The sequence below is a fragment of the Urtica dioica genome, chromosome 3 (assembly GCF_054948205.1).
Source record: "Urtica dioica subsp. dioica isolate 48M chromosome 3, U.dioica_male_clone48M_v1_H2, whole genome shotgun sequence".
In the NCBI taxonomy this organism is placed as follows: Eukaryota; Viridiplantae; Streptophyta; class Magnoliopsida; order Rosales; family Urticaceae; genus Urtica; species Urtica dioica.
The window spans coordinates 9,156,543-9,172,235 of NC_142758.1; positions in this window are offsets into that span (position 1 = coordinate 9,156,543).

Here is a 15,693-nt window from a genome sequence, read left to right on the forward strand (position 1 = left end):
GAACAACTTCCAAATACTTAAGGAATTTTCTAAGCCATACAGCCTCCTTGGATGCTTCACAAGCAGCCACATATTCTGCTTCCATTGTGGAGTCAGCAATGCAAGATTGCTTAATACTTCTCCACACAACAACTCCACCATTAAGGATGAACACAGATCCCGAAGTGGATTTCCTGGAATCCTTATCCGCTTGAAAATCGGAGTCGGTATATCCCGTCATAGTCAGGTCAGTACCTGAGTATGTAAGCATCAAGTTCCTAGTTCTTCGAAGATACTTAAGAACATGCTTAACAGCAATCCAGTGCTCGGGTCCAGGGTTGGATTGGAAACGGCTAACTACGCCAACGGTGAAACAGATGTCAGGTCTAGTGCAAAGCATAGCATACATAAGGCTTCCTACGGCAGAGGCGTAAGCAATTTTCCTCATGTCTTCAATCTCTTGTGCAGTCTTGGGAGACTGGTCCTTAGAGAGTGAAACTCCATGCCTAAAGGGTGTTTGGCCCTTCTTGGAGTCTTGCATCGAGAAGCGATCCATTACCTTATCAATATAAGATGCTTGAGAGAGCGACGGGGTTCGGTTTTTCCTATCTCGAAAGATTTGGATTCCCAGAATGAACGCGGCTTCTCCTAGATCCTTCATATCGAATTGCTTTGCTAGCCAGACCTTAACCTCAGATAACTTACCCACGTCATTACCAATGAGTAGTATATCATCGACATATAGTACCAGAAACACAACTTTACCTTCGTGTATTAACTTGTAAACACAAGGCTCATCTATTGACTGTTCAAAGCCAAAGCTCTTTACAGTTTCATCGAATCTAATATTCCATGACCTAGATGCTTGCTTTAATCCATAAATGGACTTAAGCAACTCACAAACCTTGGTCTCTTGACCTTTATCCACGAAACCGTCTGGTTGAGCCATGTAAATGCGCTCGTCAAGATTGCCATTCAGAAAGGCTGTCTTGACATCCATTTGCCAGATCTCATAGTCGAGAGCTGCAGCTATGGATAGGAGTATGCGGATGGATTTAAGCATCGCGACTGGCGAGAAGGTTTCTTCATAGTCAATCCCTTCTTGTTGGGTATAACCCTTCGCCACAAGTCGTGCTTTGAACGTCTCGACGTTCCCATCAGGACCCATTTTCTTCTTGTATATCCACTTACACCCTACGGGTTTAATCCCTTCAGGAAGGTCTACAAGTTTCCAGACATTGTTGACATACATCGAGCGCATTTCAACTTTCATGGCATCAAGCCAAAGGTTTGATTCAGAACAAGCCATCGCTTGGCTATAGGAAACAAGATCATCCATGTCAGAGACGGCTACAAGAGAGTCTCCATAAGACATGTACCTGTCAGGCTTTTGAGTAGCCCTCCCACTACGTCGAAGTACTACTTGACGAGATTCTGATGAGTTAGGTTGTGTTTCAGTTGGGGTAAGAACAGTTCTTACAGATGAGGTAGAAGCTTCCTCACCCAACTTTTCTTCAAGCACAATTTTGCTTCTAGGTTTCGCATCCTTCATGAAGTCCTCCTCAAGGAAACGAGCATTCATGCTAACGAAAGTCTTGTCGTCCTCGGGACTATAGAAAATGAAACCTTTGGTTTCCTTTGGATATCCCACAAACAGGCACAATTCTGACCTACTAGCCAACTTGCTAGTCTTTTGCCTTAGCACATGTGCAGGGCAACCCCAAATTCGGATGTGGCCCAAACTTACTTTACGGCCAGTCCATCTTTCATAAGGAGTACCAGGAACCGTTTTAGACGGAACTTGGTTCAGAATGTAAGCGGCTGTTTCGAGGGCATATCCCCAAAAGGAAAGCGGGAGTGATGAGTAACTCATCATCGATCTAACCATCTCCATAAGAGTTCGGTTTCTTCTCTCTGACACTCCGTTTTGTTGAGGTGTGCCAGGTGCGGTAAGCTGAGAAGCGATACCTTCTTCTTTAAGAAAGTCATCGAACTCTCCAGACATATACTCACCACCTCGATCAGATCGAAGGGTTTTGATCACTTTGCCAGTTTGCTTTTCCACTAAAGCCCTAAAGACCTTAAATACGTTAAAGGTCTCGGATTTATGTTTGAGCAAATAGACAAACCCATATCGTGAGTAATCATCAGTGAAGGTAACGAAGTATTCGTATCCTCCACGTGCTTGTTGGATGAGCGGACCACATACATCAGAATGTATTAGTTCCAGCAACTCAGTGGCTCTTCGACCTTTATCAGAGAAAGGTCGCTTAGTCAGTTTTCCTTCTATGCAGGATTCACAAGTAGGTAGTGAACCTATTGCAGAGGCTTGGAGTGGACCATCCCTCACAAGTCTCTTAATCCTTTCTAGACTGATATGACCAAGTCTTAAGTGCCATAGGTGTGTTGATTTTGTTAGATCGGAGGATTCAGAAAGTTTGATCCTCTTTGGCTCCCTAATTAGATCATTATCTATTTCGGTGTCTAAAAGAGAAGGTTGGGTGGGATAGATGTAGAAAAGAGCATTCTTCATACATGCATCAGTGACAAAAGAATTATCAGGAAACGAAATACGAATTCCATTCTTAATGAACTTCAAACAATAATCTTGCTCACGAAGACGAGCAACGGATATTAAGTTCTTCCCAAAGGTAGGAACAAAATATACATTATTCAAGTTTAAAGTGCGGTCTTCAAAAGACAGCGTCACGGATCCCACAGCCTTTGCAGACACCAGGCTCCCATCACCCCATTTGAAACAGAACTCGCCTTCCTCTAAGCTTTTGGTTTTCTTGAAACCATTCAAGGAACAACAAATATGGTTAGTAGCAGCGGAGTCAAGAATCCACGTTGATACATTATCAGCTACTAAGCATGCTTCGGTAACTAGTACAATACTATGTTCCTTTGCTTTGAGATTGGCAGGACAGTTCTTTTTATCGGCCTTGTGAGGTCTCTTCTTAGTTCCAGAGGCGGAGGCTCTTTGCTCAGTAGCATGTGCCTCTCCTTGATTCCTCTTTCTCTTAGTGAGACCTTCAGCAGTGTGAAACTCCTTCATAAGCTTGGTAACAGTGTACTCTAGCTTGTTTATGGAGTAGTTCATCTTGGCGGTATCAAGAGATGCGGGGAGAGTTTCTAAGATCATATCTATGATATTCTTCCCATCAATCTCAGATCCTAGGATTTCCATTTTATTCAGAAAACTAATGATCAGTATCATGAAGTCTCCAACAGGAGTCCTAGCCTGCATATGACAGTTCATAAACTGTCGGACTGCTTGTAGCCTTGGTTGACGCCTTTGCCCTCCAAACATCTCAAGGAGATTGTAGAGCATGTCAGCGGCAGTCTCGAAGTCACGATGTTGCTCTTTCAGCATATTGTTCATAGATGCCAAGATATAGCACCTCACAATCTCATCGGATCGAAGCCAGGCCGCTAAGGCGTCATTGTCCTCTTGAGTTGAATCATCATTCGTCAGAGGAGGACACGGGGTGGTGAGTACCCATTTGTGCTTGTTAACGGTAGGTATTATGTCGAGGTTACGTTTCGAGTCTATGTAGTTTTCGTTTTCGAGTTTGTTCGAGGAAAGAATGAAAGAGAGAGAGTTGGGAGACATATTGCCTATTAAAGTTGAAACAAGTTTATGATTAGTCTTTGGTTTAGGATTTAAGTTTGTTTAAGACTTTATAAAATCCAAAGGTGTTATGAACGAAATAACACTTTACTCCTTCGAGGGAAGGCCGCAACGAGTCTCCTTTCATAAGTAAATGACTCATCATTAATGCATAGCCAAGATGTCAATACATCAATTTTGACTAGCCACCTTGTAAATTGGTTTGATCACTCACATCCTTTCGCAGGGCCTCGAGGGAGGATTACTAGGGATTGAGCCTAAGTGTGCAACCAACCACTTAGTCCAAAAGATCAACTTTGAAAAACAATCCCCCAAGGGGAGGCCTTGCCATCATCGTCTCACTCTCGGACGTAGCTCATTGAGCAATGATCAGAGCAAAGCGCCCTTGAGTACTCTCATTTAAGAGAGGGCCACGAGGGTGACTCTTAGTCCGGCGACACTTGCACTTTTCATTAGTGTTGGGGATCGTGGGTTACAAACAACAAGTATAACCCTCCCACTTAGTTTTTGGAGTTGGTTCATCGACTCTTATAAGTTCGGAAACGGATTTCCTACTTAGAGAGCGATAGAGCGGACAACTAGAAGAGAATCCTAGATCGACATGTTCAGAGCAGTATTAGTGCATAAAGGCACAAGGTACATACTCGATCTTTTCCTATTTTCTATTTCGGGAAAGTGCGTGAGGGAAGTGTGAACTTCAACTCACTCGAACACTTGAAAGTTTGAGATTACACATCTTTTTTATTTTTCGGCTTGTCTACAAGGAGACCTCCCACTCAAATTTTCAAGAGCAAATAGATTTTGAACATATGTGATATAGATATAGTTTTGAAAACATTTTGAAAACTTATTTGATATGGGTGACAAAATATTTTTCAAGTTTGAAAGTGAAAACGGTTTTTCAAAATTCAAACTAGTTTTGTAAAAACTCAATTTCAATTAATCTTTCAAAAATCAAAACTTTTAATCTTTACACATCATGTTTATAATCATATGTAAAACATTTTTGCTCAAGAAAATTTTCTCATTAGAGTTCTATAACTCATGGTAGTGGGGTTTGAAAATCCGGATTTCTAAAAAACTGGAGTTTCAGACAGCCGCGCACCTCGGAGTAAAATCGCCATATCTGGTGGCTCCGATGTCCTTTTCAGTCGAAACCGATGGCATTGGACAGAGGACAAACTGAGCTTTAATTTGATTCAAGAATCATTAAATTTCAATTTCTGAGCAGAGAGTTATGCCACTTTTAATGCGGGTTTACTCCAGCTCGAAAAAAAAGAAATAAATTAAAGCTTGGTCCTTTTTAGGTGCGAAAAAGAATCGAGTGTAACGGAACGTTTTATGAAGGTTGTTAAAGCTTTTATTTGTGTTTTATTAGCAAGGTAATAACAAGGCATAAAAGAAATAACAACAAGCATAAAACGATTCAAGTAAAAATAAGAAACTAGCAAGATAACAAAACTAGTCACAAAATTTTACTCGAAATTTCTCAAACCTTTAAAACACGTTTTTCAATATAAAAAATTAAAAAAATTTAGAACTGATTCTAACGTGTTTTAAAAACATCCCAAAATCATAGAAAAACAACATGGTTTTTAATTTAAAGGCATGAGCAATAAATTAAAAAAAATCTAAGATTACAATTCTAACTTGTCACAAAATTAGTAAACTTTCGAAAACGATTTTCAAGCTCATAATTTTAAAAACATGTACATGCATATCTTTGACCATAGCTCTGATACCATTTGTTGGAATCGATCTAGGGTTTAAGAAAATAATTAACGCTTCGGTAAGCGGCGGAATTTTAAAAATTTTCTTTTACAAGTAAAAACGGTTTTTACTAACCTAGACAAAGAGCAAGTACATGTAATTAAAACCAATATGAACATAGAAGTTTACTAACCTTTCATGAAGCTTGAACTTTGAGAAGCTTTTGGAAAGTTGCAACGCTCGTCTACCTCGCAGCATGTCTCTCTTCCTTTCCTCGGCACCTCGAGCAACCACGAAAGTTTCTATCACTAAATCACTCGAAATAAAAGGAATTAGTGAGTGGGCACTTTTAAACACGACGACTCGAGAACAAGTCTCGGAGTCGAAGAGCTAAAACCACTAGGTCAAATGAGGACCTAGGTGCCAAAACAAAAACCGAAAATAACTAGAGGGAGAGAGAGAGGATCGGCCACAAGGTCTAGAGAGAGAAGCTCTCAATCTCTAACTTATGTGGGATGACTAGAATGAGAGGAATGAGGCCTCTATTTATAGGGGAGGCATGAGCAAATCTTATTTTCTCTTTTCTACCCATGTTGGACGTTCATGACATGTCATGCAAGTCCTTGGATTTGTTTCCTCATTTGTTCTCTCTTAGTTGGCCGAAAATGCACTTTCCTTCTAAAGGAAATTTGTTTCCTCTTTTTCTTTTGGCAAGTATCTTCATACATCAATGCACAAAATAAACTCTCTTTCCCACTATGGCATGAACGAAATTCAGCCTTATTTTCCTTGGGTTGGACGAAATTTGAGCTTCTAGAAGGAGCTTCTAGATGTTTCTTCAATTGTTCATGACAACATAAGAAAAGCCCATTAAGAATTTTCAAGTAAAATTCTATGAAATGAAATTAATCCTCAAGGCCCAATTACACTAATATGGCTGAGTAATATTTATTTCATTTGTCATCATATGACAATGTCAAAAATAATTTATTGACATTCATTTCGTCCTATGTCCAAAAAGACTAAAATACCCTTTTGACAATTTTCGTAAAACTTGTCTCGTTTTTGTTTTGACTTAGCTTCTAGTTTAACTATTCCTAATCGATGTGATTCGTGACAGTGACCTCATGGATCCAAATGAACAAAGCTTGAGCTAAACACTTGGACTCAAAAGTTCACAAACCTTTTCCAAGTTTAGCTTAATGCCAACTGACTCCACTAAAGAGTTGACACTGAAAATCTCTCGGTTCAAATGAATTTATTTTCTACTCAAGAATTCAACCAAATTATGATGAGCGGATCCACTGAATATTATCTATGTTTACCCTTCATGAATGTCATCAGCTAGTCGGGATTTACTAAATTACCATTTTACCCTTCTAGCTGTTATTTCCTCAACTCCTTTGTCGCTTGTGAATAAGTTAGAAACAATGTATTGACGAGGAGCTAACAAGTCACATTGTCTCATCCAAAAGAGTCAGGACTCAATTTGGACACTGGCCAGTTCATTTATTCACACTCCAAGGAACAAAGCATGAGGTGACATACATTGCATTTCAGCAATCTTGTACATGAATTCCATATCTATGAGAACTTCACAAAGTTACTCATGACATTCTCACAACTTAGTACTTCACCAATAGGCCATGTTCGGAATGACATAGTGAGTCCGAACTCTGACTTTCTCAAATGAGAATACTAAGGTGTGAAATGACATGTCTCATTTCAGGATTAAGGTAAGCATGATGCGATTCATACATAGTGACTTCGAGACATAAGAGGTTAAATGGTTTGTTCTTATCTTGTCTCTAGAAGTGCACTGGTCAATTCAGTACCTTCGGAAGATACCTAGAAGAACTATAGAGTCTCCAACTCTCAATGCCTCATAACCAGACATCATAGATTCTCCTAACAATCATACTGAGGTCAATAGTCCTTTGACCCTAAGATTGCGAATATATCGTTTTAAGCAAACTACGAAGAGTTTGTTCATGCAAATCTACATTTGTCTCTTCATAAGTTGTTAAGTTTGTTTATGGACTAAAAGACTAAGGTTTTATCATAAAGCTTCAAACAAAGAAAGAATGAATGAACGTTTCAACTTTATTATTAAATGAATAAGCAATTACAAGCAAGAGTCTTCGTAAGACTATATGACATCAGATGTACATAAATAGACACTACTACTCTTCTTGTGGGCACCATTGACAACAACAGCTTAGTATTCTCATTTGAGAAAGTTAGAGTTCGGACTCACTATGTGATTCCGCACAGCTTAGTATTCTCATTTGAGAAAGTCAGAGTTCGGACTCACTATGTACATTTGATGTCATATAGTCTTACGAAGACTCTTGCTTGTAACTGCTTATTTATTAATAAAAGTTGAAACATTCATTCAATCATCCTTGTCTGAAGCTTTATGATAAAACCTTAGTCTTTAGTCCATAACTTTGTTGTGAGAATGTCATGAGTAACTTTGTGAAGTTCTCATAGATATCGAATTCATGTACAAGATTGCTGAAATGCAATGTATGTCACCTCATGCTTTGTTCCTTGGAGTGTGAATAAATGAACTGGCCAGTGTCCAAATTGAGTCCTGACTCTTTTGGATGAACCAATGTGACTTGTTAGCTCCTCGTCAATACATTGTTTCTAACTTATTCACAAGCGACAAAGAAGTTGAGGAAATAACAGCTAGAAGGGTAAAATGGTAATTTAGTAAATCCCGACTAGCTGATGACATTCATGAAGGGTAAACATAGATAATATTCAGTGGGTCCGCTCATCATAATTAGGTTGAATTCTTGAGTAGAAAATAAATTCATTTGAACCGAGAGATTTTCAGTGTCAACTCTTTAGTGAAGTCAGTTGGCATTAAGCTAAACTTGGAAAAGGTTTGTGAACTTTTGAGTCCAAGTGTTTAGCTCAATCTTTGTTCATTTAGGTCCATGAGGGCACTGTCACGAATCACATCGAGTAGGAATAGTTAAAGTGGAAGCTAAGTCAAAACAAGAACGAAAATTGTCAAAAGGGTATTTTTGTCTTTTGAGACATATGATGAAATGAATGTCAATAAATTTTTTTGACAAGTTCATTTGATGACTTAATGTCACTCGGCCATGACTTGATTATTGGGCCTTGTGAATTAATTTCATTTCATAAGAATTTTATTGAAAATTCTTAATGGGCCTTTCTCATGTTGTCATGAACAAATGAAGAAGCTTCTAGAAGCTCCTTGTAGAGTCCATTTGGGCACCTAACATACCCATAGGAGGAGAGAATATTTTGTGCATAAATGTATCAAGATACTTGTCAAAAGAAAAAGAGGAAACAAATTTCCTATACTTGTATAGGGAATTTCGGCCAAGGCAACCAAGAGAGAACAAAAGAGGAAACTAATCCCTTGGGGATTTGCTTGAGGTGGGCGCCTATCTTGGATAGGAATGGGCAATAAAAGATTACTCATTAAGGCTTGGAAAATAAGAGTAAACTACTTCTTTCCAAGGCCAACCCCTTCTCCTATAAATAGGACCCTCATTCCTCTCATTCTATTCATTCCACATAAGTTAGAGATTGAGAGCCTCTCTATCTAGAACTTGTGGCCGCCCCTCTCCTCTCTCTCTAGTCAATTTCATTTTATTGTTTTGGCACCTAGGTCCTCATTTGACCTAGAGTTTAGCTCTGCGACTTCAAGACTTGTTCTTAAGTCGTAGTGTTTAAAAGTGCCCACTCACTGATTCCTTTATTTCGAGTGATTTAGTGATAGAAACTTTCGTGGTTGCTCGAGGTGCCGAGGAAAGAAAGAGAGACGTGCTGCGAGGGGAGACGAGCGTTGCAAACCTTCCAAAAGCTTCTCAAAGTTCAAGCTTCAAGAAAGGTCAGTAAACTTCTATACTCATAATAGTTTTTAATTACATGTACTTGCTCTTTGTCTAGATTAGTAAAACTGGTTTTACTTGTAAAAGAAAATTTTTAAAATTCCGCCGCTTACCGAAGCGTTAATTATTTTCTTAAACCCTAGATCGATTCCAACAGGCTCGGCACGGCCGGCGCACGCGCACCTGTGCCCCCGGCCCTGGGGCCCCCGGCCTAATAGGCCTCAGCGCGCCCTAGCGCGCCTGGCCCGTGTGCGCTCTCGCGCCCCGGCCGTCCCGGCACGCGCGTGCTCCCGCGGCCCGGCCGTCCCGGCCCGCGCGCGCTCCCGCGCCCCGGCCTCCCATCCCGCGCGCGCTCCCGCGCCCCGGCCTCCCGGCCCGCGCACGCTCCCGCGCCCCTGCCATCCCGGCCCGCGCGCGCCCTGGCACCCCGGCCGAGCGCCCCTGCTGCCTCGGCCGGGTGTCCCTGCCGCCTCGGCCGGGTGTCCCTGCCGCCTCGGCCGGGTGCCCCTGCTGCCCCGGCCGAGCATTCCTGCTGCCCCGGCCGAGCGCCCATGCTGCCTCGGTCGAGTGCCCCTGCTGCCCCGGCCGAGCAATCCCAGCGCCTCGGCCGGGCACGCCGCGCCCGGCCAAGTCCTGCGCCCGGCGCCCCCCGCGCCCATCCAGGCGACACGTCCCGCGCACCCTGCGCCCTTCTGGGCGAGATGCCTCGCGCGCCCCGTTCCAGGCCACCCGGTGGGCCTCAAGGGGCCGGCCCAAGGCCTCTCTCCACAACTATAAATACCCCCCCCCCCCTTGGGGAAGGAAAATTCATTCCACAACATACCAACACATCTCTACTTCTCTTCTCTTGAGAACTCTCTCATGCTCTTGTGACATTCCAAGAGTGCGCACTCCTCCTTCCTCGGCTCAGAAACACAAGGACCCCCCTCCAGGAGAGGGAGCGCGCTCCTTTTCTGCGACCCGAGCTTCAGCAATCCACACTGCTCTCCAGCTTCTTGGCCATTGAGCTAGAACTCCGAGCTACGAGGCAAGCGACCCCTCTAAAGTCTTCACTAGAAGCTACAAGCCGGGTCCTACTCTAAAGCCTTGGATTCTCAAGCCTCTGAGCCCAAGATAGCCCTCAATACGCAAATTGAACTACGTTCTGACCTGATCCCGACTAAAGGGTACATAGGCAGCCAACCTTTGGCACGGTCACACCGCCCAAAACACACCTCAGGGTCTGGAGGGTGCAGCTCGGTCTACGAGCTCCCACTTTTGGCCCGGGCGCTGTCACTTGGTCCGGCCTTGGATCGAACTGCCCGAGGTATCTAATCGTTGTTCTTTTTCGTGTGACAACATTTTGGCGCTAGAAGGAGGGGACTTCTCGACTTACACAGCCCGAAATCCCTTCTACAGCTCGACCCCTTTCTTCTCGACTCGTGAAAGACATGAGTGGTCAACCACCTGTTCGTTCTGAGGGCGTGAACGACCCCGAAAACGCAACCGCGGTGAAGAAATACTTCCTGCGCTCCCGAGCGCAAGGCGACGAGGAGTCTCTCAACGACGAGAGTCACACTCCATCGCCCCCTCCACTTCAGGACAGTCGGGACGACCGCATCCTTGAGATGGAGGAGAAAATCCGCCAACTAAAGATAGCTAACGCAAGGTACCACCGCCAACTGGCGGGCAAGGCGCCTGCGCATGGCACCTACCACGGGGAGTCCGAGGACCTCATGGACGAGGGACATGACTATGACCCCAACTATGAAGGCTTGGAAATTTCAGCGCACATCGAGACTTCTCTCACCAAAGACAGGGAGCTCTCTGTTGAGATCGAAGTCGGTCCGTCGAAAACAAAAAGCAATACCGATCTCCTCTCAAGAGGAGACCTCACGACGTTCAGCCCATGACCGACTCGGTCGAAGAGGCAATGTCAAGGGAGGTCCGACGACGCGACGAGTAAGGCGTGTGGCTCGAAGCTCACGCTCTTATACCACCGGGCCAGACCTTAGAGATCGTCTTACCGCCCAATGGAACGACCGTGGCGAAGACCTCCGGGAGAGGCTAAGTGCTCGCAAGGGTCACAACCCTGCGGCCCCAGTCAATGGGGACCCTCGCACGGCTCAAGGGTCGAATGAAAGGCGACAGGTGACTCCTCCTGAACAAGGAGTGACCCCCAACACTGGCCTCGACATCGTCACCATGATTCACAATCTTCGTAATGAAGTGCGTGACCTGCGTGAAGGCAGCTTGGCCGGTGATACATACGGGGTCGTAGAAGAACATTCCTCTCCCTTCACCGTCCAAATCCTTGCTGAGGTATGCAGGGAAACTTCAAGCTCAATAATCTCCCTCTCTACAATGGGAACACTGATCCCACGTATCACATCCAACATTACGAAACTTGGATGACGATGCAAGGCGTTTCACCTGGGGCTCTATGCCAAGATTTTAGTCTTACCCTCACCGGACCCGGTTTCGAGTGGTTTAAGAATTTAAGACCAGGAAGTGTCCAATCATTCAAAGACCTGAAGGACATGTTCCTAGCATGATTTGCTACATCTATAGTCCAAAAGAAGACCAAGATGTACCTATGGTCAATCAGGCAAGAGAATAACGAGTCCTTGAGACAGTATCTCACTCGATTCACCGCAAAATCAAATAAGGTCGACCGCTTTGACGACAGTGACGCAATCACAGCCATCATCGAAGGCTTGCGCACCGGAGACTTCTTAAAGTCCGTCGTCGGCAGAGTCCCTTCCACGATGGCTGAGTTAATGAACCGAGCCAAAACCTTCATGGGGGTAGAGGATTACCTTGACGGCCGCAGGAGCAGCAACCAAAGCTCCCGCCGTCAGGATGAGTCCGGCAACGAGCCTGGAAACCCCCGTAAGAGGATAAACAAGGGAGGTCAAGCTTCCGATAGCCGACCCCCTACGTCTCAAAAGCCGCGTCTTGCGAGCAATTTTAGAGACTACTCGAGTTACACTCCCCTGAACGCCCCGGTAGAGAAAATCTACGCTGTGGCGCGTGACAAGTTCGTCACTCCGGCTCAGATAAAGGGCAGCCTCGCATCTCGCGACCCGTCCCGTTATTGTGAGTTCCACCAGGATTACGGTCACACGACCGCTCAATGCTTCCATCTTAGGAAGCAAATTGAGACATTAATCCAGAAGGGAGAGCTCAAAGAGTTTGTCCTTCGCATGGTAGGAGCGGCAGCCCCCGCCGACAATAGGCCACGGCCTGAGAAAGGTGGAGGTGCCAACGCCAACACCGACTGCACCACGGTCGCGGTTACAGCCAATGCGCAACTCCACATCGTCACCACCATCCTAGGTGGCTGGTAAGACGGGGACTCGGCCCGGCAAAGGAAAAAGCTCCTCAGAGCTGCATCTCAAGAAGGCCTTGCCGGGCAGGTTAACCTCACCTACGAGGAACCTCCGTCCGTATCTCACGAGACGATACAATTCACCAATGAAGAGGCCAAGCGAGTTGTGCACCCGCACAATGACGCTATAGTCCAAAAGGCCCAGGTGGCCAACAACTTGGTGAAAAGAGTTCTTATTGATAACGGCAGCGCAGCCGATATAATCTTTAAGACCACCCTAGAGCGCATGAAGCTCGGGGGGCTCCGCCCTGTCCCGACTCAAACCCCTCTGTTTGGGTTCACGGGGGAAACGGTCATGACTGAAGGAATCATTGATTTACCAGTCACCTTCGGAACTACTGGAGGTATCGAAGTCGTTCACATGGTCCCCTTTCTTGTGGTCGACCAGAAGTCGCCCTACAATGTTATCATTGGGCGACCCACGTTGAACAGACTAAGGGCTATCACGTCCACATACCACCTACTAGTGAAATTCCCCACCGAAGAGGGAATTGGCGTCATGGCTGGTGATCAAACCCAAGCGAGGATATGCTATGTCCAAGGTGTGGACGGCAAGCCCGCTGAAAAAAGGGTTAACACTATCTGCCAACTGGAAGACGACTACCCGTGTGATCAGAAAGATGCACGGCAACTCGGGGAATTAGACCCCCACGACGATATCGAGAGGTTGAAAGTTGACACCCCCGATGATCTCACTTCGATCGTTCTCGACGAAGCTAAACCTGACCAGGTAGTGAAGATCGGTGCACAACTCCCTCTCGCCATCAAAACTCAACTCGCGTCCTTCCTTCGGGAGTTCAAGGATGTTTTACGTGGACACATGCAGACATGCCTGGTATAGACCCCGATGTGATTGTGCACCGATTGAATGACGATAAAACTATCGCTGAAAAGGTACAAGCTAGACGTGCGTTCAATCCCGAACGATACCTAGCGATAAACGAGGAAGTCGAAAAGCTTATCTCCTCTGGTTTCATCCGAGAAGCCAAGTACCCCAAGTGGGTGGCCAATGTGGTCATGGTCAAAAAGCCTAATGGGAAGTGGCGCATTTGTATAGATTACAAAGATCTTAACAAAGCCTGCCCAAAAGATTGCTTTCCACTCCCACGCATCAAACAACTGGTCGACGCCACGGCAGGACATGAACTGCTAAGTTTCATGGACGCCTACTCGGGCTATAACCAGATTCGAATGCACGAGCCCGATCAGATCAAGACGACCTTCGTCACTGATCACGGTCTCTACTGCTATAAGGTCATGCCTTTCGGCCTTAAAAATGCAGGAGCTACTTATCAACGATTGGTAAACCGGATCTTCGCCGACCTAATCAGCAAGACCATGGAAGTATACGTGGACGACATGCTCGTTAAAAGCCTACTGGCTACCAACCACGTAGACAACCTGAGGGAGATGTTCTTAATCCTCCGCCGGTACAAAATGAAGCTCAACCCCAACAAATGTGTATTCGTGGTCGAATCCGGGAAGTTCCGAGGCTACATAGTTAGCCGTCGAGGTATCGAAGCCAACCCCGAGAAAATCAAGGCACTCCTTGACATGAAGTCTCCGCGACGTGTCAAGGAAGTCCAATGTCTGACCGGTCGAATTGCCGCCCTTTCACGTTTTGTGGCCAAAGCAACCGACAAGTGTCAACCGTTCTTCAAAGCAATAAAGAAGACGGACGGCTTTGAATGGACGGACGAGTGCGAGAAGGCCTTTCAAGAAATGAAGGCCTACTTTGGGACACCTCCGTTCCTCTCCAAGCCAAAAGAAGGCGAGACGCTCTACGTCTACCTCGCCATCTCCGAACGAGCTGTGAGTGCTGTGCTAATCCGTGAAGAGGATAGGGCTCAATGGCCCATCTTCTAAATAAGCAAAGCCCTACTTGACGCCGAAACGCGTTACACAGAGATAGAGAAGCTCTCTCTCGCTCTCCTCATAGCCGCCAAAAAGCTACGCCCTTACTTCCAGGCTCACCAAATCGCTATCCGAACCGGACACCCGATCGGTAAAGCTTTTCAAAAGGGAACATCGACTCGCATGGCGATCTGGTCCCAAGAATTGAGCGAGTACGGGATTGAGTTTCACCCGAGACCAGCAATAAAGGCTCAAGCCTTAGCTGATTTCGTAGCAGAATTCTCCTACACTCCCGACATGGGAAGAGCAGAAGACGACTCGACCGACGACTTGTTGGCTCGAAAGAGAAAGGTCGACCCTATGGGTCCCGTCTGGGAACTGCACGTAGACGGAGCATCTAATGCCCAAGGAGCAGGCGCCGGCGTGATTCTAACAAATCCCGACCGGGAAAAGTTTTGCTATGCCATCCACTATGGATTCCAGGCCTCCAACATTGAGGCCGAGTACGAAGCCCTCATCATAGGGCTAGAGCTCACTCAAAAGCTCAACGTACAGAATTTACGAATAAACTGTGACTCGCAGTTGATCGTAAATCAGGTTAAAGGCGACTACGTTGCCAAAGAACCTAACATGATCGCCTACTTGGCAAAGACAAATGCCAAGCTAGATGCCTTCTCCTGGTTCGAGATCATCCAGATCCCACGAGAAGAGAACTCCGAGGCTGACGCTCTAGCTCGCCTCGGATCCGGTATCACCGAAGACGGGTTCGGAACTATCCCAATCGAATCTCTCTCGCGACCATCCGTCTCACGTGACGAGGTTGGAACGATTGAGAGCGCCGCTAATCCAACTTGGATGACCCCGCTTACGGACTTCTTGCGAAGAGGGGTACTTCCCGAAGACCGCAGAGAAGCCGAAAGGCTGAAAGCCCTCGCATCCAAATACGTGTTGAGAGGCGAAGCCTTATACAAGCGCGAGTATTCAACCCCGCTTCTCCGATGTCTCAAAAGCGTCGAGTCGACTAAGGTCGTCCGCGAGATCCACGAAGGCCACTGCGGGAACCACGCCACTGGGAGGTCCCTCGCGCTCAAAGCGCTTCGACAAGGCTATTTCTGGCCAACGATGAAAAAAGACGCCTACGATTGGGCAAGAAAGTGCGACAAGTGTCAACGTTTCTCCAACGTTCCACGACTGCCGCCATCTCCCCTGAGTAGCATCGTTGTTCCACGCCCCTTCGCAAAATGGGGCGTAGACATTATCGGCAAGCT